Source organism: Bufo bufo, chromosome 1, assembly GCF_905171765.1.
Source record: "Bufo bufo chromosome 1, aBufBuf1.1, whole genome shotgun sequence".
In the NCBI taxonomy this organism is placed as follows: Eukaryota; Metazoa; Chordata; class Amphibia; order Anura; family Bufonidae; genus Bufo; species Bufo bufo.
Window position 1 is genome coordinate 380,262,249 of NC_053389.1, and position 22,487 is coordinate 380,284,735.

Below are 22,487 nucleotides of genomic sequence, written 5' to 3' on the forward strand. Positions count from 1 at the left end.
CATATGGGGTGTTTCTGTAAACTAAAGAATCAGGGCCATAAATATTGAGTTTTGTTTGGCTGTTAACTCTTGATTTGTTACTGGAAAAAATTTATCAAAATTGAAAATTTGCCAAAAAATTGAAATTCTGAAATTTCATCTTCATTTGCCAATAACTCTTGTGGAACACCTAAAGGGTTAATGACGTTTGTAAAATCAGTTTTGAATACCTTGAGGGGTGTAGTTTCTTAGATGGGGGTCACTTTTATGGAGTTTCTACTCTAGGGGTGCATCAGGGGGGGCTTCAAATGGGACATGGTGTCAAAAAAATCAGTCCAGCAAAATCTGCCTTCCTAAAACCGTATGACATTCCTTTCATTCTGCGCCCCCTACTGTGTGCCCGTGCAGCAGTTTACGACCACATATGAGGTGTTTCTGTAAACCACAGAATCCGGGCAATAAATATTGAGTTTTGTTTGGCTGTTAACCCTTGCTTTGTTACTGGAAAAAATGGATTAACCACTTAATGACCACAGGTTTATACCCCCCTAAAGACCAGGCCCTTTTTTACAATTCTGCACTACACTACTTTCACCGTTTATTGCTCGGTCATGCAACTTACCACCCAAATGAATTTTACCTCCTTTTCTTCTCACTAATAGAGCTTTCATTTGGTGGTATTTCATTGCTGCTGACATTTTTACTTTTTTTGTTATTAATCGAAATTTAACGATTTTTTTGCAAAAAAATGACATTTTTCACTTTCAGTTGTAAAATTTTGCAAAAAAAACGAGATCCATATAGAAATTTTGCTCTAAATTTATAGTTCTACATGTCTTTGATAAAAAAAAAATGTTTGGGTAAAAAAAAAAAATGGTTTGGGTAAACGTTATAGCGTTTACAAACTATGGTACAAAAATGTGAATTTCCGCTTTTTGAAGCAGCTCTGACTTTCTGAGCACCTGTCATGTTTTCTGAGGTTCTACAATGCCCAGACAGTACAAACACCCCACAAATGACCCCATTTCGGAAAGTACACACCCTAAGGTATTCGCTGATGGGCATAGTGAGTTCATAGAACTTTTTATTTTTTGTCACAAGTTAGCGGAAAATGATGATTTTTTTTTTTTTTTTTCTTACAAAGTCTCATATTCCACTAACTTGTGACAAAAAATAAAAACTTCTATGAACTCACTATGCCCATCACGAAATACCTTGGGGTCTCTTCTTTCCAAAATGGGGTCACTTGTGGGGTAGTTATACTGCCCTGGCATTCTAGGGGCCCAAATGTGTGGTAAGGAGTTTGAAATCAAATTCTGTAAAAAATGACCTGTGAAATCCGAAAGGTGCTCTTTGGAATATGGGCCCCTTTGCCCACCTAGGCTGCAAAAAGTGTCACACATCTGGTATCTCTGTATTCAGGAGAAGTTGAGGAATGTGTTTTGGGGTGTCTTTTTACATATACCCATGCTGGGTGAGATAAATATCTTGGTCAAATGCCAACTTTGTATAAAAAAAATGGGAAAAGTTGTCTTTTGCCAAGATATTTCTCTCACCCAGCATGGGTATATGTAAAATGACACCCCAAAACACATTCCCCACCTTCTCCTGAGTACGGCGATACCAGATGTGTGACACTTTTTTGCAGCCTAGGTGGGCAAAGGGGCCCATATTCCAAAGAGCATCTTTAGGATTTCACAGGTCATTTTTTACAGAATTTGATTTCAAACTCCTTACCACACATTCGGGCCCCTAGAATGCCAGGGCAGTATAACTACCCCACAAGTGACCCCATTTTGGAAAGAAGACACCCCAAGGTATTCCGTGAGGGGCATGGCAAGTTCCTAGAATTTTTTATTTTTTGTCACAAGTTAGTGGAAAATGATGATTTTTATTTATTTTTTTTTTTTTTTCATACAAAGTCTCATATTCCACTAACTTGTGACAAAAAATAAAAACTTCCATGAACTCACTATGCCCATCAGCGAATACCTTGGGGTCTCTTCTTTCCAAAATGGGGTCACTTGTGGGGTAGTTATACTGCCCTGGCATTCTAGGGGCCCGAATGTGTGGTAAGGAGTTTGAAATCAAATTCTGTAAAAAATGACCTGTGAAATCCGAAAGGTGCTCTTTGGAATATGGGCCCCTTTGCCCACCTAGGCTGCAAAAAAGTGTCACACATCTGGTATCGCCGTACTCAGGAGAAGTTGAGGAATGTGTTTTGGGGTGTCTTTTTACATATACCCATGCTGGGTGAGATAAATATCTTGGTCAAATGCCAACTTTGTATAAAAAAATGGGAAAAGTTGTCTTTTGCCAAGATATTTCTCTCACCCAGCAGGGGTATATGTAAAATGACACCCTAAAACACATTCCCCACCTTCTCCTGAGTACGGGGATACCAGATGTGTGACACTTTTGTGCAGCCTAGGTGGGCAAAGGGGCCCATATTCCAAAGAGCACCTTTCGGATTTCACAGGTCATTTTTTACAGAATTTGATTTCAAACTCCTTACCACACATTTGGGCCCCTAGAATGCCAGGGCAGTATAACTACCCCACAAGTGACCCCATTTTGGAAAGAAGAGACCCCAAGGTATTCGTTGATGGGCATAGTGAGTTCATGGAAGTTTTTATTGTTTGTCACAAGTTAGTGGAATATGAGACTTTGTATGAAAAAAAAAAAAAATAAATCAGCATTTTCCACTAACTTGTGACAAAAAATAAAAAATTCTAGGAACTCGCCATGCCCCTCAAGGAATACCTTGGGGTGTCTTCTTTCCAAAATGGGGTCACTTGTGGGGTAGTTATACTGCCCTGGCATTTTCCAGGGGCCCTAATGTGTGGTAAGTAGGTAAATGACCTGTGAAATCCTAAAGGTGCTCTTTGGAATATGGGCCCCTTTGCCCACCTAGGCTGCAAAAAAGTGTCACACATGTGGTATCGCCGTATTCAGGAGAAGTTGGGGAATGTGTTTTGGGGTGTCATTTTACATATACCCTTGCTGGGTGAGAGAAATATCTTTGCAAAAGACAACTTTTCCCATTTTTTTATACAAAGTTGGCATTTGACCAAGATATTTCTCTCACCCAGCATGGGTATATGTAAAATGACACCCCAAAACACATTCCCCAACTTCTCCTGAGTACGGCGATACCAGATGTGTGACACTTTTTTGAAGCCTAGATGCGCAAAGGTGCCCAAATTCCTTTTAGGAGGGCATTTTTAGACATATGGATACCAGACTTCTTCTCACGCTTTGGGGCCCCTAGAATGCCAGGGCAGTATAAATACCCCACATGTGACCCCATTTGGAAAGAAGACACCCCAAGGTATTCAATGAGGGGCATGGCGAGTTCATAGAAATTATTTTTTTTTGGCACAAGTTAGCGGAAATTGATATTTTTAATTTTTTTCTCACAAAGTCTCCCGTTCCGCTAACTTGGGACAAAAATTTCAATCTTTCATGGACTCAATATGCCCCTCACGGAATACCTGGGGGTGTCTTCTTTCCGAAATGGGGTCACATGTGGGGTATTTATACTGCCCTGGCATTCTAGGGGCCCTAAAGCGTGTGAAGAAGTCTGGAATAAAAATGTCTAAAAAATTTTACGCATTTGGTTTCCGTGAGGGGTATGGTGAGTTCATGTGAGATTTTATTTTTTGACACAAGTTAGTGGAATATGAGACTTTGTAAGAAAAAAAAAAAAAAAATTCCGCTAACTTGGGCCAAAAAAATGTCTGAATGGAGCCTTACAGGGGGGTGATCAATGACAGGGGGGTGATCAATGACAGGGGGGGTGATCAATGACAGGGGGGTGATCAATGACAGGGGGGTGATCAGGGAGTCTATATGGGGTGATCACCACAGTCATTGATCACGCCCGTGTAAGGCTTCATTCAGACGTCCGTATGCGTTTTGCGGATCCGATCCATCTATCAGTGGATCCGTAAAAATCATGCGGACATCTGAATGGAGCTTTACAGGGGGGTGATCAATGACAGGGGGGTTGATCAATGACAGGGGGGTAATCAATGACAGGGGGGTGATCAGGGAGTCTATATGGGGTGATCACCACAGTCATTGATCATGCCCCTGTAAGGCTTCATTCAGACGTCCGGATGCGTTTTGCGGATCCGATCCATCTATCAGTGGATCCGTAAAAATCATGCGGACGTCTGAATGGAGCTTTACAGGGGGGTAATCAATGACAGGGGGGTGATCAGGGAGTCTATATGGGGTGATCACCACAGTCATTGATCACGCCCCTGTAAGGCTTCATTCAGACGTCCGGATGCGTTTTGCGGATCCGATCCATCTATCAGTGGATCCGTAAAAATCATGCGGACGTCTGAATGGAGCTTGACAGGGGGGTAATCAATGACAGGGGGGCAATCAATGACAGGGGGGTGATCAGGGAGTCTATATGGGGTGATCACCACAGTCATTGATCACGCCCCTGTAAGGCTTCATTCAGACGTCCGGATGCGTTTTGCGGATCCGATCCATCTATCAGTGGATCCGTAAAAATCATGCGGACATCTGAATGGAGCTTTACAGGGGGTTGATCAATGACAGGGGGGTAATCAATGACAGGGGGGTGATCAGGGAGTCTATATGGGGTGATCACCACAGTCATTGATCACGCCCCTGTAAGGCTTCATTCAGACGTCCGGATGCGTTTTGCGGATCCGATCCATCTATCAGTGCATCCGTAAAAATCATGCGGACATCTGAATGGAGCTTTACAGGGGGGTGATCAGGGAGTCTATATGGGGTGATCACCACAGTCATTGATCATGCCCCTGTAAGGCTTCATTCAGACGTCCGGATGCGTTTTGCGGATCCGATCCATCTATCAGTGGATCCGTAAAAATCATGCGGACATCTGAATGGAGCTTTACAGGGGGTTGATCAATGACAGGGGGGTAATCAATGACAGGGGGGTGATCAGGGAGTCTATATGGGGTGATCACCACAGTCATTGATCACGCCCCTGTAAGGCTTCATTCAGACGTCCGGATGCGTTTTGCGGATCCGATCCATCTATCAGTGGATCCGTAAAAATCATGCGGACGTCTGAATGGAGCTTTACAGGGGGGTAATCAATGACAGGGGGGTAATCAATGACAGGGGGGTGATCAGGGAGTCTATATGGGGTGATCAGGGGTGATCAGGGGCTAATAAGGGGTTAATAAGTGACGGGGGGGGGGGTGTAGTGTAGTGTAGTGGTGCTTGGTGCTACTTTACTGAGCTACCTGTGTCCTCTGGTGGTCGATCCAAACAAAGGGGACCACCAGAGGATCAGGTAGCAGGTATATTAGACGCTGTTATCAAAACAGCGTCTAATATACCTGTTAGGGGTTAAAAAAAACACATCTCCAGCCTGCCAGCGAACGATCGCCGCTGGCAGGCTGGAGATCCACTCTCTTACCTTCCGTTCCTGTGAGCGCGCGCGCCTGTGTGCGCGCGTTCACAGGAAATCCCGGCTCACGCGAGATGACGCCTATTGGCGTTAGTGTGACCTGGGAGCGCCGCAGAAATGACGCCTTTCGGCGTTAGCGTGACGGTAAGTGGTTAAAATGGAAAATTTGCCCAAAAATTTTAATTCTGAAATTTCATCTCCATTTGCCAATAACTCTTGTGGAACACCTAAAGGGTTAACAAAGTGTAAGATCCTCACCTGCTTTGCACTCCAGGGGAACCAAGAGGGGTCCTCGTGGAGTTGCGGGACAGGATATGCGTGTCTCTGATGCACCAGCGCTGACCCCTTTGCGAGCCAGTGCGGGGATGCGTTCGCGTGGACATCGGAGGGGAGGACCGTCGGAGTCCCGGGGACAGAGTGGCCAGGCGAGTGACAAGACGCCGCGGCCAGGGTTGTCTCCGGTGTCTCCTGCGACTTCCGTTTCCGCATCTGGGTCCACACGCTCGCATACTCGCGCTGAGTCAATCATGCGTCCGTGCGTACGCACGAGGGCAGGTTCGCAAAGGGATACACGGTCGCGAGTACGCGCTTCTTATGCGCTTCGTCGACCAGTGGCGCATAGTATACTGACTCACAAGAGCAAAGTGGATTAGGGAGCCAGCCATGGGTTAATCAACTTGTGATTGCCTTAGGCCATGTACTCAGGTGCAGGGCAATTTGTTCACCTATGGTAGTGGACACTTGGCACCCTGGGATTGGTCAGCAGGCATTTAAAAGGAGGTCTCTCAAGGTGATCAGTGCCCACTGTTATTTTCCCTCAACCAGGTATAGGTCACAACTGCTAGTGACTGAAGACTGCCAGGAACTTTGTCCTTTGCAGCGGACCCAAGATCTGGAGTGACTCGACTGCCAAGTGCACAGCATCATTCAGCACTGGTTGGGACTATTCCTGGAATCTCCTTGCCTGGTTTTTGTTATTATTCCTTGTTACCAGCAAGTGTCCTGGACGTTTATGTTTCTGGTGAATAAACACCTTTTTGCTTTCATCACTGGTCTGTTTGTTGGTGCCTTGCATTACAGAACAGTGGGCCAAACTAACAGTTGCCATGGACAAGATCCAGCAGCAGCTGAGTGAATTAACGGGAGCCGTTAACCTGCTGTTCCAACGACGCCCAAATATACCAGCAGCCGCTGCAGCGCAAATCCAAGAGCAACTGACAACTGTGATGGAGGAGGTTCAGCAGCTGATCCAGGGAGCCTCAGCACTACCCGTCACTATCGCAAGGCATCAAACAGAACCTAAGATCCCTCTGCCTGACCCCTTCACAGGAGAGCGACAGGAGTTCTTAAACTTCAGGGACTCCTGTTTCCTTTATTTCCAGTTGCGTCCGATGGCTTCTGGCACTCTCAGGCAGAGAATTGGGATTGTAATGTCACTGCTACGTGGAGACCCCCAACGTTGGGCATTTAATTTGCCTCAAGACCATACAGCTTTTTCGTCAGTGGACGCCTTCTTCGAGGCTATGGCTGTGATTTACGATGACCCGGATCGTACTCGCACCGCAGAGACCAATCCTGAGCATATTCAACAAGGCCGCCGCCCAGCTGAAGAATACGCTGCAGAATTCATGCGATGGGCAGCTTTCACCACCTGGGGCGACGCAGCCCTACGCCATCGCTTCCGTTTGGGACTTTCGGATGCGGTCCGGGATCTTCTTTTGGCCTTGCCTACCCCCTTCTCGTTGGAAATGGCTATCTCTCAGGCAATCGATGCCGACAGGCGAATCCGTGAGAGGCGAGTGGAACGGTCGTCTCGGTTTTCATCCTCTCGAGCACATCCAGGGCCTCTTAAATTGGCCGAAGAGCCAATGGAGGTTGGATCCTCCCATCTCACACAGGCAGAACGAGCTCGTCGCCAACAGAAAGGCCTGTGCCTATTTTGCGGAAAGTCTGGACACCTCGTTAAAACCTGTCCCCTCCTGCCGGCGGGAAACGAATGAACCTAGGGGGCATAGAGGAGAACCCCCTAGGTGCTATTATCCCTCCTCCAAGCCGGGTGATGGTATCCATATCCTTACGGTGGCAAGACAAGGTCCATGAGTTTTCAGCACTAATCGATTCTGGGGCCGCTGGGAATTTTGTGGACTCAACCTTGGTTCGTCGACTTGGCATCCCGTTGATCCAGCCGAAAACCACCATGTCAGTGACCGCGATTGATGGTTCCCCTCTTCAAGATGGTCGTGCAGTGTGGATGACTCCGGGAATACAGGTAACGGTGGGGGCTGATCATCGGGAGACCTTAAGCCTTTTTGTCCTTGACATGCCATCCACTCCCGGTATTTTGGGTCTCCCTTGGTTAAGGCTCCATAATCCAGTAGTGGACTGGCGCTCGGGTCTTATTTGTCAGTGGAGTACGGAATGCCTTACTAAGTGCATTCGTCCCGACCTGTCACTAGCCTCCATGGAAGTATTAAGTACTTTACCACAGCAGTATCATAATTTCCGAGATGTGTTCAGTCCTCAGGGGGCTGATGTGTTACCTATCCACAGGTCATATGATTGTCCTATAGACCTGTTGCCAGGTACCATGCCACCACGAGGGCATCTTTATAATCTCACTGGGCCTGAGGTTCAGGCTCAGCGGGAGTATATTAAAGAGAACCTTGAGAAGAATTTCATTCGTCCATCCACTTCCCCTGCTGGAGCTGGATTCTTCTTTGTGGAGAAGAAGGATGGAGGCTTGAGACCTTGCATCGATTATCGTGCCCTTAATCGGATTACGGTGAAGAATCGGTATCCACTGCCTCTGATTGATGATCTGTTTTCTCAGGTGGCAGGGGCTCGAGTCTTCACCAAACTCGATTTAAGGGGTGCTTATAATTTAGTTCGCATTAGAGAGGGTGACGAATGGAAGACCGCATTTAATACCAGAGACTGGCATTACGAGTATCTCGTGATGCCTTTTGGTCTCTGTAATGCTCCCGCGGTCTTCCAGGAGTTCATCAACGATGTTCTCAGAGATTTCTTGGATAGATGTGTTGTTGTCTATCTAGATGACATACTAATCTACTCTTCGGATCTGGTCTCTCATCGGAGACACGTGTGTCAGGTTTTCCAGAAGCTGAGGGAGAACCGCCTCTATGCCAAACTTGAGAAGTGTCTGTTTGAGGTGAAGGAGTTGCCTTTCCTGGGGTACATTATCTCAGAAAAGGGATTGGCTATGGACCCATCCAAACTTTCTGCTGTCTTGAATTGGCCTCAGCCTAAGGATCTTAAGGGGTTGCAGCGTTTCTTAGGCTTTGCCAACTTCTAGCGCAAGTTTATTAAGAATTTTTCTGCGATAGTAGTACCTCTCACCAACCTCACTAAGAAGGGAGCTAATCCTTCTAAGTGGACGAGAGAGGCAGTCAGAGCCTTTGAGACGCTGAAACAGGTCTTTTGCACGGCACCAATTCTTACTCATCCAGACACCTCCAGACCTTTTGTTCTCGAGGTCGATGCCTCAGAGGTCAGTGTAGGGGCAGTTCTCTCACAGTATTCTGGGGACCCTGAGAGGTTACATCCCTGTGCCTTCTTCTTTCGGAAGCTCTCTCCAGCCGAGTGTAATTATGATATCGGCAATAGAGAGCTTCTGGGAGTAAGATTGGCAATTTCAAGAGTGGAGACATTGGCTAGAGGGTGCAGAACATCCCATCACGGTTTACACTGACCACAAAAATTTGGAGTATCTAGAGAGTGCCAAAAGACTCAACTCCCGACAAGCCCGGTGGGCATTGTTTTTCACCCGCTTCAATTTCCGCCTCACTTATAAACCAGGTTCCAAAAACGTGAAGGCAGATGCCCTGTCCCGCTGCTTCCCCGAGGCTGCTTCCGCCCTGGACTCTGAGCCAGAAACCATTCTCCCAACTAAATGTTTTCTTGCTGCCCTGGGGGCCGCAGAAGTAATGGAGGACTTGTCCTCTCTTCTTGAGCCTTCACAGGCAGAGAGTCCACCTGACAAACCCGAGGGTCGATGGTTTGTACCCATTAACCTTCGATTGAAGGTCATCCAACAGCTTCATGACTCAAAGTCTGCCGGGCATTTGGGTGTTAAGAAAACACTTGCCCTTGTTAAACGTCACGTGTGGTGGCCCAACATGTCCGTGGATGTTAAGGCCTATATCCAGGCATGTACTGTTTGTGCCAGATGTAAACCGTCCCGGTCTGCCCCTTCTGGGACTTTACTCCCACTGCCAATTCCCCAGGCTCCATGGACTCACATTTCCATGGATTTCATCACAGATTTGCCAAGGTCCTCTGGAAGTACGGTAATCTGGGTAGTGGTGGACCGTTTTAGTAAGATGGCCCATTTTATCCCACTCCCTGGATTGCCCTCGGCCAGAGAATTGGCAGATCTGTTCTTGAATCATGTCTTTCGATTACACGGAGCGCCGGATGACATTGTTTCAGACAGAGGAGTGCAATTCATCTCTCGCTTCTGGCGTTCTTTCTGCTCCCGATTGGGTATTAATTTGTCTTTTTCTTCTGGTTTTCACCCAGAGACCAACGGTCAGACGGAAAGGACTAACCAGACCCTGGAGCAATATCTCCGGTGCTTCGTGTCAGACTGCCAGGAGGAATGGGCAGCGTATCTACCCTTTGCGGAGGTGGCTTATAACAACTCTGAGCATGCTTCCACTAAGATGTCTCCGTTCAGGTGCGTGGGGGGCAGGGATCCAAGACTCTCTTCTTTGGCCGGACCCTCCACTGACTCACCGGTGGTGGATCAATGGTTCGAGGATAGACATCCCATTTGGTCGTCGGCCCAGCGGATTCTCCGCAGTGCGGTGGCGCAACAGAAGAAGTTTGCTGATCGTCATCGCACCGTAGAGCAAAAGTTTAAGGTGGGAGATCAGGTGTGGGTCTCCACCTGGAACATTCCGCTGCGTCAGCCATCTTCCAAGTTGGGTCCTCGATTCATTGGCCCATACCCAGTGACACAAAAGATCAACCGAGTTACGTACAAGGTTGCTCTTCCACCGTCGATCCGAGGAGTGAACACCTTTCATGTTTCACTTCTCAAATCGGCAGCCGACTCCGCTCCCTTCATTCAGACCCCATCCCCGCTGGAGGTCCAAGGGGTACCGGAGTTCGAGGTGAACAGAATTTTGGACTCTCGTTTTGTCCAAAGGTCTCTTCAATACTTGGTGGACTGGAAGGGTTTTGGTCCAGAGGAGAGATGTTGGATACCTGCTCGCCAGGTGCATGCGGATGAGTTGGTGGCAGCCTTTCACCGGGATAATCCGGGGAAAGCTTGCTTGGAGTCTTCAGAGCCGCCTCCTCGAGGGGGGGGGTAATGTAAGATCCTCACCTGCTTTGCACTCCAGGGGAACCAAGAGGGGTCCTCGTGGAGTTGCGGGACAGGTTATGCATGTCTCTGATGCACCAGCGCTGACCCCTTTGCGAGCCAGTGCGGGGATGCGTTCGCGTGGACATCGGAGGGGAGGACCGTCGGAGTCCCGGGGACAGAGTGGCCAGGCGAGTGACAAGACGCCGCGGCCAGGGTTGTCTCCGGTGTCTCCTGCGACTTCCGTTTCCGCATCTGGGTCCACGCGCTCGCATACTCGCGCTGAGTCAATCATGCGTTCGTGCGTACGCACGAGGGCAGGTTCGCAAAGGGATACACGGTCGTGAGTACGCGCTTCTTATGCGCTTCGTCGACCAGTGGCGCATAGTATACTGACTCACAAGAGCAAAGTGGATTAGGGAGCCAGCCATGGGTTAATCAACTTGTGATTGCTTTAGGCCATGTACTCAGGTGCAGGGCAATTTGTTCACCTATGGTAGTGGACACTTGGCACCCTGGGATTGGTCAGCAGGCATTTAAAAGGAGGTCTCTCAGGGTGATCAGTGCCCACTGTTATTTTCCCTCAACCAGGTATAGGTCACAACTGCTAGTGACTGAAGACTGCCAGGAACTTTGTCCTTTGCAGCGGACCCAAGATCTGGAGTGACTCGACTGCCAAGTGCACAGCATCATTCAGCACTGGTTGGGACTATTCCTGGAATCTCCTTGCCTGGTTTTTGTTATTATTCCTTGTTACCAGCAAGTGTCCTGGACGTTTATGTTTCTGGTGAATAAACACCTTTTTGCTTTCATCACTGGTCTGTTTGTTGGTGCCTTGCATTACACAAAGTTTGTAAAATCTGTTTTGAATACCTTGAGGGGTGTAGTTTCTTAGATGGGGTCACTTTTATGGAGTTTCTACTCTAGGGGTGCATCAGGGGGGCTTCAAATGGGACATGGTGTCAAAAAAAACAGTCCAGCAAAATCTGCCTTCCAAAAACCGTATGTCATTCCTTTCCTTCTGCGCCCTGCCATGTGCCCGTACAGCAGTTTATGACCACATATGGTGTGTTTCTGTAAACTACAGAATCAGAGACATGAATATTGAGTTTTGATTGGCTGTTAACCTTGCTTTCTAACTGGAAAAAAAAATTACAATGGAAAATCTGCCCAAACAGTGAAATTTTGAAATTATATCTCTATTTTCCATTAATTCTTGTGGAACACCTAAAGGGTTAACGACGTTTGTAAAATCAGTTTTGAATACCTTGAGGGGTGTAGTTTCTATAATGGGGTCATTTTTGGGTGGTTTCTATTATGTAAGCCTCGCAAAGTGACTTCAGACCTGAACTGGTCCCTAAAAATTGGGTTTTTGAAAATTTCTGAAAAATTTCAAGATTTGCTTCTAAACTTCTAAGCCTTGTAACATTCCCAAAAAATAAAATATCATTCCCAAAATGATCCTAACATGAAGTAGACATATGGGGGATGTAAAGTAATAACTATTTTTGGAGGTATTACTATGTATTATAGAAGTAGAGAAATTGAAACTTGGAAATTTGGTATTTTTTTCCAATTTTTGGTAAATTTGGTATTTTTTTTTACTTCATTTTACCAGTGTCATGAAGTACAATATGTGACCAAAAAACAGTCTCAGAATAGCCTGGATAAGTCAAAGCGTTTTAAAGTTATCACCACTTAAAGTGACACTGGTCAGATTTGCAAAAAAGGCCTGGTCCTTAAAGTGAAATAAGGCTGTGTCTAGTGATGATCGAGCACCCCGATGTTCGGGTGCTCTGCCCGAGCCCTATAGAAGTCAATGGGAGGACCCGAGCATTAAAACTGTCACTACCAGAGCTTTGAGACGTTCTCACAGCTCTGTTTCTCCACCCCTGTGATGATGTCACTACTAGAGCTTGGAGGAGTTCTCACTGCTCTGTTTCTCCGCCCCTGTGATGAGCTCTTTACTTTCTGTTTCCTTCCTCCCAGCTGTTCCTCCTGTGTTTTATTTCCCTGCCTTTAAATCACCCCTCCTCCTTTTGTAGGCTGTGGATTATATTTCTCATTTGAGTTGTAGCTCTTGCTTGAGTATCTTCCCTTGTATGCTATCCTTTCACTGGACCTGTGTTCTGCTGCAGCAAGTACTCCGGATATTGCCAGCCTGTCTTTGGATCCGTCTTCACTGCGGCTGCAGCTCCTTCAGCTAAGTGTGCAGACATTGTAGTGTATCTGTGTGTTTTCTGACTGGATCCGAGGCGACCACGGTTCCCTCCATATACTGAGCAGGGCACCGGTGGCCGTGCCCCTTCCACTATTGTAGGGGTTACAGTGGTCATCAGTCTTAGGTACGCGGGCATGCCTCGTTCCACCATTTGGATCCGGGCATGGGCTTAGCAGCATAGGGAGAGCTTTGAGGGTCTGACAGGGGTCACCCTTTATCCTCCCTAGTTTGGGTTCGGTCAGTAGCTCTATTTTCTGTGCATGCTCTTGTTGCTCACATACAGCCATGACATTATAATCCACCAAAACCGTCTTTTTTGACATGGATCCGCTTTCTGGCCTGGTTGACCGCATGCAGGGTCTTTCTTTGGAGGTAGCGGATCTCCGTCAATCTATGACTCAGCTTCAAGCATTGGGCTCTGCTCCGGCCCATGGAGTCTGTTGCGAGCCAAAGGTCTCACTTCCGGAAACGTTCTCCGGGGGCAGTGAGAGTTTTGTTCGTTTCAGAGAGGCATGCAAACTCCATTTTTGCTTGTGTCCCCATTCCTCTGGTAATGAGGAGCAGAGGGTGAGGATTGTCATCTCCCTGCTCAGGGGTAATGCTCAGACTTGGGCTTTTTCGCTGCCATCAGGGGATCCCTCCCATCGATCCGTGGAAGGATTTTTTGTGGCCCTGGGGCAGATATATGATGACCCGGATCGTGTTGCTCTGGCCGAATCTAACTTACGTTTTTTATGCCAGAGCAAACTGTCTGCGGAGCTTTATTGTTCTGAATTTCGGAGATGGGCAGCTGATTCAGGTTGGAATGATGCTGCACTCCGGAGTCAGTTCTGTCATGGTCTCTCAGAGAGATTGAAAGATGCGTTTGCTTTCCATGAGAGACCAACGTCCTTAGAGTCTGCCATGTCATTGGCGGTACGCCTTGACAGGCGTCTAAGAGAAAGAAACGAGACCTCTCTGTCCAGCCATTGTCAGTCTAGGGGCAGTGGTGCGGACTCATTCAGTGTGCAGGGGCCTCATCCTGTCTCGCTCCCCTCTGAGGAGGAGCCCATGCAGCTAGGTCGACTTGCCCCTGATAAAAGAGGATTTAGTCCTCAGAGTATGGTGTGTTTTTGTTGTGGGGGCATAGGTCATTTGGCAAATGTTTGTCCGTCTAGGAGATTCTTGAACTGTACTAAGAGCGATAATAAGAGAAAAACCTCAAAAGGTAAATCATCAAACTCTGCTTCATCTGCTACTTTGGGCAAAGTTGATGTAGGAATTGATGCTTTTCCTCTGACCTGCAGTTCCCGTTTTATCCTGTCTGCCAGGGTGGCGCTAGAGAGCAAAGTCATTTCTTGTGAGATTTTTGTTGATAGTGGAGCGGCCGTCAATCTTATTGACACTCAATTTGTAGCCATGCATGGTTTTCAGGTGGGCACATTAGAAAAGGATATACCTGTTTTTGCTATTGACTCTGCTCCACTCTCACAGAGATCTCTGAAGGGCATTGTTCACAATATCCGGTTAGCTGTAGGTGACACTCATGTGGAGGATATATCTTGTTTTGTCCTTAACGGATTGCCTTCTCCTCTAGTTTTGGGGTTACCCTGGCTCACTAGACATAACCCCACTATTGATTGGCAAGGAAGGCAAATAAATGAGTGGAGTGACTTTTGTAGAGAGAATTGTCTCACAGCGACTTTTGCAGAGGTGTCTATTAAAACTGTGCCATCATTTCTCTCTGATTTCTCGGACGTTTTTTTCCGAGAGCGGTGTTCAGGAGCTACCTCCTCACCGGGAGTTTGACTGTCCCATTAACCTCATTCCTGGAGCCAAGCTGCCAAAAGCTCGCCTCTACAATCTCTCACAACCAGAAAGAATCGCAATGCAAACCTATATCTCCGAGAGTCTCGATAAGGGGCATATTCGTCCCTCAAAATCACCTGTTGCCGCAGTTTTTTTTTTGTTAAAAAAAAAGATGGCTCTCTGAGACCTTGCCTAGATTTTAGGGAGCTGAACCGTATCACGATTCGCGATCCCTATCCCCTTCCTCTGATCCCGGACCTCTTCAACCAAATTGTTGGGGCCAAGGTTTTTTCCAAATTGGATTTGAGAGGCGCGTACAACCTGGTCAGGGTCAGAGAGGGGGATGAATGGAAAACGGCCTTTAATACCCCTAACGGGCATTTCTAAAATCTCGTTATGCCTTTCGGCCTGATGAATGCTCCGGCCGTCTTTCAGCATTTTGTTAACAGTATTTTCTACCATTTAATGGGGAAATTTGTATTGGTGTATCTTGATGATATTTTGATTTTTTCCCCTGATGTTCAGACCCATCAGGATCATCTTTTTCAGGTTCTGCAGATTCTGCGGGAAAATAAATTGTACGCCAAGCTGGAGAAATGTCTTTTTATGGTATCGGAGATTCAATTTCTGGGTTTTCTCCTCTCTGCTTCTGGTTTTCGCATGGATCCGGAGAAGGTCCGTGCTGTACTTGAGTGGGAGCTTCCTGAGAATCAGAAGGCATTGATGCGCTTTCTGGGTTTTGCGAACTACTACAGAAAGTTCATTTTGAATTATTCCTCTGTTGTCAAACCCCTGACATGACAAAAAAGGGGGCAGATTTTTCCTCTTGGTCGGAGGAGGCGCTTGCAGCTTTTTCTAAGATTAAAGAGAGTTTTGCATCTGCTCCCGTCTTGGTGCATCCCGATGTTTCCTTACCTTTTATTGTTGAGGTGGATGCTTCCGAGGTGGGTGTGGGTGCGGTTTTGTCCCAGGGCCCTTCTCCTGCCAAATGGCGACCCTGTGCCTTTTTCTCTAAAAAACTCTTCCCGGCAGAGAGAAACTATGATGTGGGAGATAGGGAGTTGTTGGCCATCAAGTTGGCTTTCGAGGAATGGCGCCATTGGTTGGAGGTGGCCAGGCACCCTATCACCGTTTTTACCGACCATAAGAATCTGGCATACTTGGAGTCGGCCAGGCGTATGAATCCGAGACAGGCCAGATGGTCTCTGTTCTTCTCCAGATTCAATTTTGTCGTTACATTCCGCCCTGGGATCAAAAATGTGAAGGCTGATGCTCTCTCTCGCTGTTTTCCGGGAGGAGGAAACTCCGAGGACCCGGGTCCCATTTTGGCGGAGGGGGTAGTTGTTTCTGCTCTATATTCTGATTTGGAGGCCGAGGTCCAGGCTGCCCAGACTGAGGCACCTGCCCGTTGTCCTTCTGGGAAGTTGTTTGTGCCTCCTGAGCTACGTCACAAACTCTTCAAGGAGCATCATGATACTGTTCTTGCTGGTCACCCCGGGAGTAGAGCCACGGTAGATCTCATTGCTCGGAGATTTTGGTGGCCGGCTCTTCGTAAGTCGGTGGAGGGTTTTGTGGCTGCTTGTGAGACGTGCGCTCGCGCTAAGGTCCCTCGTTCACGGCCTTCAGGTTCCCTTCTCCCGTTACCCATACCTTCCCGTCCTTGGACACACCTGTCCATGGACTTTATCACAGATTTTCCTCGTTCCTCAGGGAATTCGGTGATCCTGGTGGTGGTGGACCGTTTTAGCAAGATGGCTCATTTCGTACCTTTTCCTGGTTTACCCAATGCTAAAACGTTGGCGCAAGCTTTTGTCGACCATATTGTTAAATTCCATGGCATTCCCTCTGATATTGTTCCTGATAGAGGCACGCAGTTTGTGTCCAGGTTCTGGAAGGCTTTCTGTTCTCGCCTGGGGGTTCGGCTGTCCTTCTCTTCTGCTTTTCACCCGCAGTCGAATGGTCAGACTGAGCGCCTCAATCAGAATCTGGAGACATATTTGCGCTGTTTTGTGGCAGAGAACCAGGAGGATTGGTGTTCATTTCTCCCTCTTGCTGAGTTTGCTCTGAACAACCGTCGTCAGGAATCTTCTGATAAGTCACCATTCTTTGGTGCATATGGGTTCCATCCGCAGTTTGGGACATTCTCGGGAGGGGCTCTTTCTGTTTTACCTGAGGAGGAGAGATTTTCCTCGTCTTTGTCTACCATTTGGCAAAAGATTCAGAGTAATCTTAGAAAGATGAGTGAGAAGTATAAGCGTGTGGCTGATAAGAGACGTGTGCCTGGTCCGGACCTGAATGTGGGTGATCTGGTGTGGTTGTCTACAAGAAATATTAAACTGAAGGTTCCCTCCTGGAAATTGGGTCCCAAGTTTATTGGGCCTTATAAAATCTTGTCAGTCATCAATCCTGTTGCCTTCCGTCTTGATCTTCCACGGGTTTGGAAGATACATAATGTATTTCACAGATCTCTCTTAAAACCATATGTCCAGCCCACGGTACCCTCCTCTTTGCCTCCTCCTCCGATTTTGGTTGATGGCAATCTGGAGTTTGAGGTTTCCAGAATTGTGGACTCTCGCATTGTCCGCGGTTCTCTTCAGTACCTCGTTCATTGGAAGGGTTATGGTCCTGAGGAGAGGATGTGGGTTCCGGTGTCGGACATTAAAGCCACTCGCCTCATCAGGGCATTTCATAGGGCTCATCCTGAGAAGGTGGGTCCTGGGTGTCCGGAGTCCACCCGTAGAGGAGGGGGGGGGGTGTACTGTCACTACCAGAGCTTTGAGACGTTCTCACAGCTCTGTTTCTCCACCCCTGTGATGATGTCACTACTAGAGCTTGGAGGAGTTCTCACTGCTCTGTTTCTCCGCCCCTGTGATGAGCGCTTTACTTTCTGTTTCCTTCCTCCCAGCTGTTCCTCCTGCGTTTGATTTCCCTGCCTTTAAATCACCCCTCCTCCTTTTGTAGGCTGTGGATTATATTTCTCATTTGAGTTGTAGCTCTTGCTTGAGTATCTTCCCTTGTATGCTATCCTTTCACTGGACCTGTGTTCTGCTGCAGCAAGTACTCCGGATATTGTCAGCCTGTCTTTGGATCCGTCTTCACTGCGGCTTCAGCTCCTTCAGCTAAGTGTGCAGACATTGTAGTGTATCTGTGTGTTTTCTGACTGGATCCGAGGCGACCACGGTTCCCTCCATATACTGAGCAGGGCACCGGTGGCCGTGCCCCTTCCACTATTGTAGGGGTTACAGTGGTCATCAGTCTTAGGTACGCGGGCATGCCTCGTTCCACCATTTGGATCCGGGCATGGGCTTAGCAGCATAGGGAGAGCTTTGAGGGTCTGACAGGGGTCACCCTTTATCCTCCCTAGTTTGGGTTCGGTCAGTAGCTCTATTTTCTGTGCATGCTCTTGTTGCTCACATACAGCCGTGACAAAAACAGGCACCCCCTGCTCTGAAGAGGGGAGGGTGCCTGGTTCATAGAAAAAGGTCAGAAATTGATGTCGCTGCTGGTAACGATGTTGCCCGAGTTGTACGCCACTTTTACAGACCGACCATAAAACTCAGCAAGATAAAAGCGATTTTAGATGAAAAATTGTTAGGAAACATTCTTTCCTGTATATTTACTTTTATGTAAAGAGCAAGTTCAGACAAAAATTTTCGTGATTTTCAGAACTGGGGCCATGACTAAGAGGGACGGCCGGTGGTTTTAATTGTGTTGACCGGACTCTTGGACGATCAAACTGAACTCATTGGAAGAGGAACAGCCGGTGGCATCCGTATTGTACCTGTAAAGGTGAAATTCTTGTAGCGGCGCAAGCCGAACTACAGCCGAAACCTTTGTTGCCATGAACGTTTTCATTAATCAACAACTTAAGTTGGAGGTTCGAAGACGATCCCCGGCAGCGTTATTCCCATTTCCCGCCGAGCATTTTCTGGGAATCTAAAGTCTTTGGGTTCCGGGGCGGGGGGAGTATGGTTGCAAAGATGAAACTTAAACTAATTGATGGAAGGGCACCACCAGGAGTGGAGCCTGCGGCTTAATTTGACTACGCACTGGAAGCCTCACCCAGCCCGGACACAGAAAGGATTGACAGATTGATACCAATTCCGCGATTCTGTGGGTGGTGGTGCATGGCCGTTTTGAGCGTGTGGATCGAGTGGATTTGTGTGGTTCATTCCGATAACCAAAGACACTCCTCCGTGCTAATTAGTTAGGTGACCCCCGGTGATTATGATTGTGTTGACCAGACTATCATCTGATGATAATGAACTTGGAAGAGGAACGGACGTTGAGATGACCGTGTAAAAAATTGTAGGTGAGGGCCTGCTGCCGCTTTGTTAACTCTAGATAACTTCTAAGCTGATCGCACGTCCCCGTGATGTTGACGATCTATTCGGATGTCTGCTCTATTAACTTTCAATGTTCTTTTTTGCGCCTACCATGGTGACCACGGGTAATGGGGAATCAGGGTTCACTTCCGGAGAGGGAGCCTGAGGGATGGCCTCGGCTACCACTTCCAAGAAAGGCAGGCGGGGGCGCACAAATTTCCTAGTACCGACTCAGGGAAGTAGTGACGATAAATAACAATACAGGACTTTTAAGAGAGGCTGTCATTGGAACGAGTACAAAAAAAATTACAGGGAATGTCATAGGTATTTAGGATGAGGAAACATTGTACAGGAGAGGTAAAGTATGATTGATGGCCTGCTGGTGACCCACTAAAACATTAGGGGTGAGGGTCTTCAGCTGAGATGACCATCTAAAACATTATGGGTGAGGGCCTGCTGGTGAGCTGACCATCTAAAACATTATAAATGAGGGCCTGCTGGTAACATAGTAACATAGTACATAAGGCCAAAAAAAAGACATTTGCCCATCCAGTTCAGCCTGTCATCCTGCAAGTTGATCCAGAGGAAGGCAAAAAAAAACTGTGAGGTAGAAGCCAATTTTCCTCACTTTAGGGGAATAAAAAATTCCTTCCCGACTCCAATCAGGCAATCAGAATATCTCCCTGGATCAACGACCCCTCTCTAGTAGCTATATCCTGTAATATTATTACACTCCAGAAATACATCCAGGCCCCTCTTGAATTCCTTTATTGTACTCACCATCACCACCTCCTCAGGCAGAGAGTTCCATAGTCTCACTGCTCTTACCGTAAAGAATCCTTTTCTATGTTTGTGTACAAACCTTCTTTCCTCCAAATGCAGAGGATGTCCCCTCCTCACAGTCAAAGTCCTGGGGATAAATAGATGATGGGATAGATCTCTGTACTGACCCCTGATATATTTATACATAGTAATTAGATCTCCCCTCAGTCGTCTTTTTTCTAACGTGAATAACCCTAATTTTGATAATCTTTCAGGGTACTGTAGTTGCCCCATTCCAGTTATTACTGGACGCTCTCCAGCTCTGCTATGTCTGCCTTGTTCACTGGAGCCCAGAACTGTACACAGTACTCCATGTGTGGTCTGACTAATGATTTGTAAAGTAGTAGGAATATGTTCTCATCACGGGCATCTATGCCTCTTTTGATGCAACCCATTATCTTATTGGCCTTGGCAGCAGCTGCCTGACACTGTTTTTGGCAGCTTAGTTTGCTGTTTATTAAAATTCCTAGATCCTTTTCCATGTCAGTGTTACCGAGTGTTTTACCATTTAGTATGTACGAGTGACTTGCATTATTCCTTCCCATGTGCATAACTTTACATTTGTCAGTGTTAAACCTCATCTGCCACTTATCTGCCCAAGCCTGCAATCTATCCAGATCCCTCTGTAGTAGTATACTGTCCTCTTCAGTGTTAATTACTTTACACAGTTTAGTGTCATCTGCGAAAATTGATATTTTACTATGCAAGCCTTCTACAAGATCATTAATAAATATATTGAAGAGAATAGGGCCCAATACTGACCCCTGAGGTACTCCACTAGTGACAGTTACCCAATCTGAGTATGTACCTTTAATAACCACCCTCTGTTTTCTATCATTGAGCCAGTTACTTACCCACATACAGACGTGAGCTGACCATCTAAAACATTATGGGTGAGGGCCTGCTGGTGAGCTGACCATCAAAACATTTTGAGTGAGGGCCTGCTGGTGAGCTGACCATCTAAAACATTATGGGTGAGGGCCTGCTGGTGAGCTGACCATCTAAAACATTATGGGCGAGGGCCTGCTGGTAGCTGACCATCTAAAACATTATGGGTAAGGGCCTGCTGGTGAGCTGACCATCTAAAACATTATGGGTGAGGGCCTGCTGGTGAGCTGACCATCCGAAAAATTATATGAGAAGACATATACGTGATGGACGAGGAGGATGAGAAAAGGAAGATTCAACCATATACCCTTTTTTTGTGGCGGAAGGGGTGCATGGGAATACAGAGTATTCAGTACATTCTAAACAACACATTTAAAGTGCCTTTATGTTCAGTCGTGGCTTTCCTCTGGTGGAGTGGAGAAGTCAGGGGCAATCCAGGCCTTGTTCATTTTTATAAGAGTCAACCTGTCAGCATTTTCAGTTGACAGCCGGATACGCTTATCTGTTATAATGCCACCAGCAGCACTAAATACCCGCTCAGACAAAACGCTGGCAGCAGGGCAGGCCAGCACCTCCAAGGCGTAGAGCGCCAGTTTGTGCCACATGTCCAGCTTGGATACCCAGTAGTTGTAAGGCACTGAGGGATCACTGAGGACACTGACACGGTCTGCTACGTACTCCTTTACCATCTTCCAAAACTTTTTCCTCCTTGTGACAGCAGGACGTGCATCATGTTGAGGGTGCTGGCGGGGTGTAAAAAAAACTGTCCCAGGCCTTGGAGAGTGTTGCCCTGCCTTTGCTGGAAGTGCTGTGTGTTCCCCTTGTCTCCCCACCTCGGTTGCCCAAGGAAGTACGGACTCTGCTGCCAGCACTGTCAGATGGAAATTTTTGCAGCAATCTGTCAACAAGGAACTTCTGATATAGCACCATTTTGCTCGTCCTCTCCACTGGAGGAATGAGAGATGAGAAGTTCTCTTTGTAGTGGGGGTCTAGCAGGGTGAACACCCAGTAATCCCTGTTATCTAAAATGCGTATAACACAGGGGGCAAGACTTCGCTGTCGTCATCAGGAGGATGACTGTCCATCTCCTCATCCTCTTCCTCCACTTCTGTCCACCCACGCTGAACAGATGGAATTAAAGTTCCATGTCTACTACCCTGTGTAGTGGAGGCAACTGTCCCCTGCTCCTCCTCCTCCTCCTCCTCCTCCTCCAATATGCGCTGAGAAGACAAACTGAGGGTGTTCTAGCTATCACCCAGGGTCATGTCTTCTTCCCCCCATTTCCAACTCTTCCCCACGAACAGCGTTGGCCTTAATTGTGAGCAGCGAGCGTTTGAGTGAATACAGAAGTGGGATAGTTACACTGACAATAGCGTTATCGCCGCTCACCATCTGTGTCGATTCCTCAAAGTTTCTTAACACCTCACAGAGGTCAGACATCCATGGCCACTCCTCGCTTGTGAAGAGCGGAAGCTGACTGGAAATGCGACGACCGTGCTGCAGCTGGTATTCCATTACTCCCCTTTGCTGCTCACAAAGCCTGGCCAACATGTGTAACGTGGAGTTCCAGCGCGTGCTCACGTCGCACAATAGCGAGCTGGCAATTTCAAGCGCTGCTGCAGCGTCAATAGACTGGCTGAAGCTGTTGATGACTTGCGGAAATGTGCACACACGCGGCGCACCTTCGCCAGTAGCTCGGGCAAATTGGGGTAG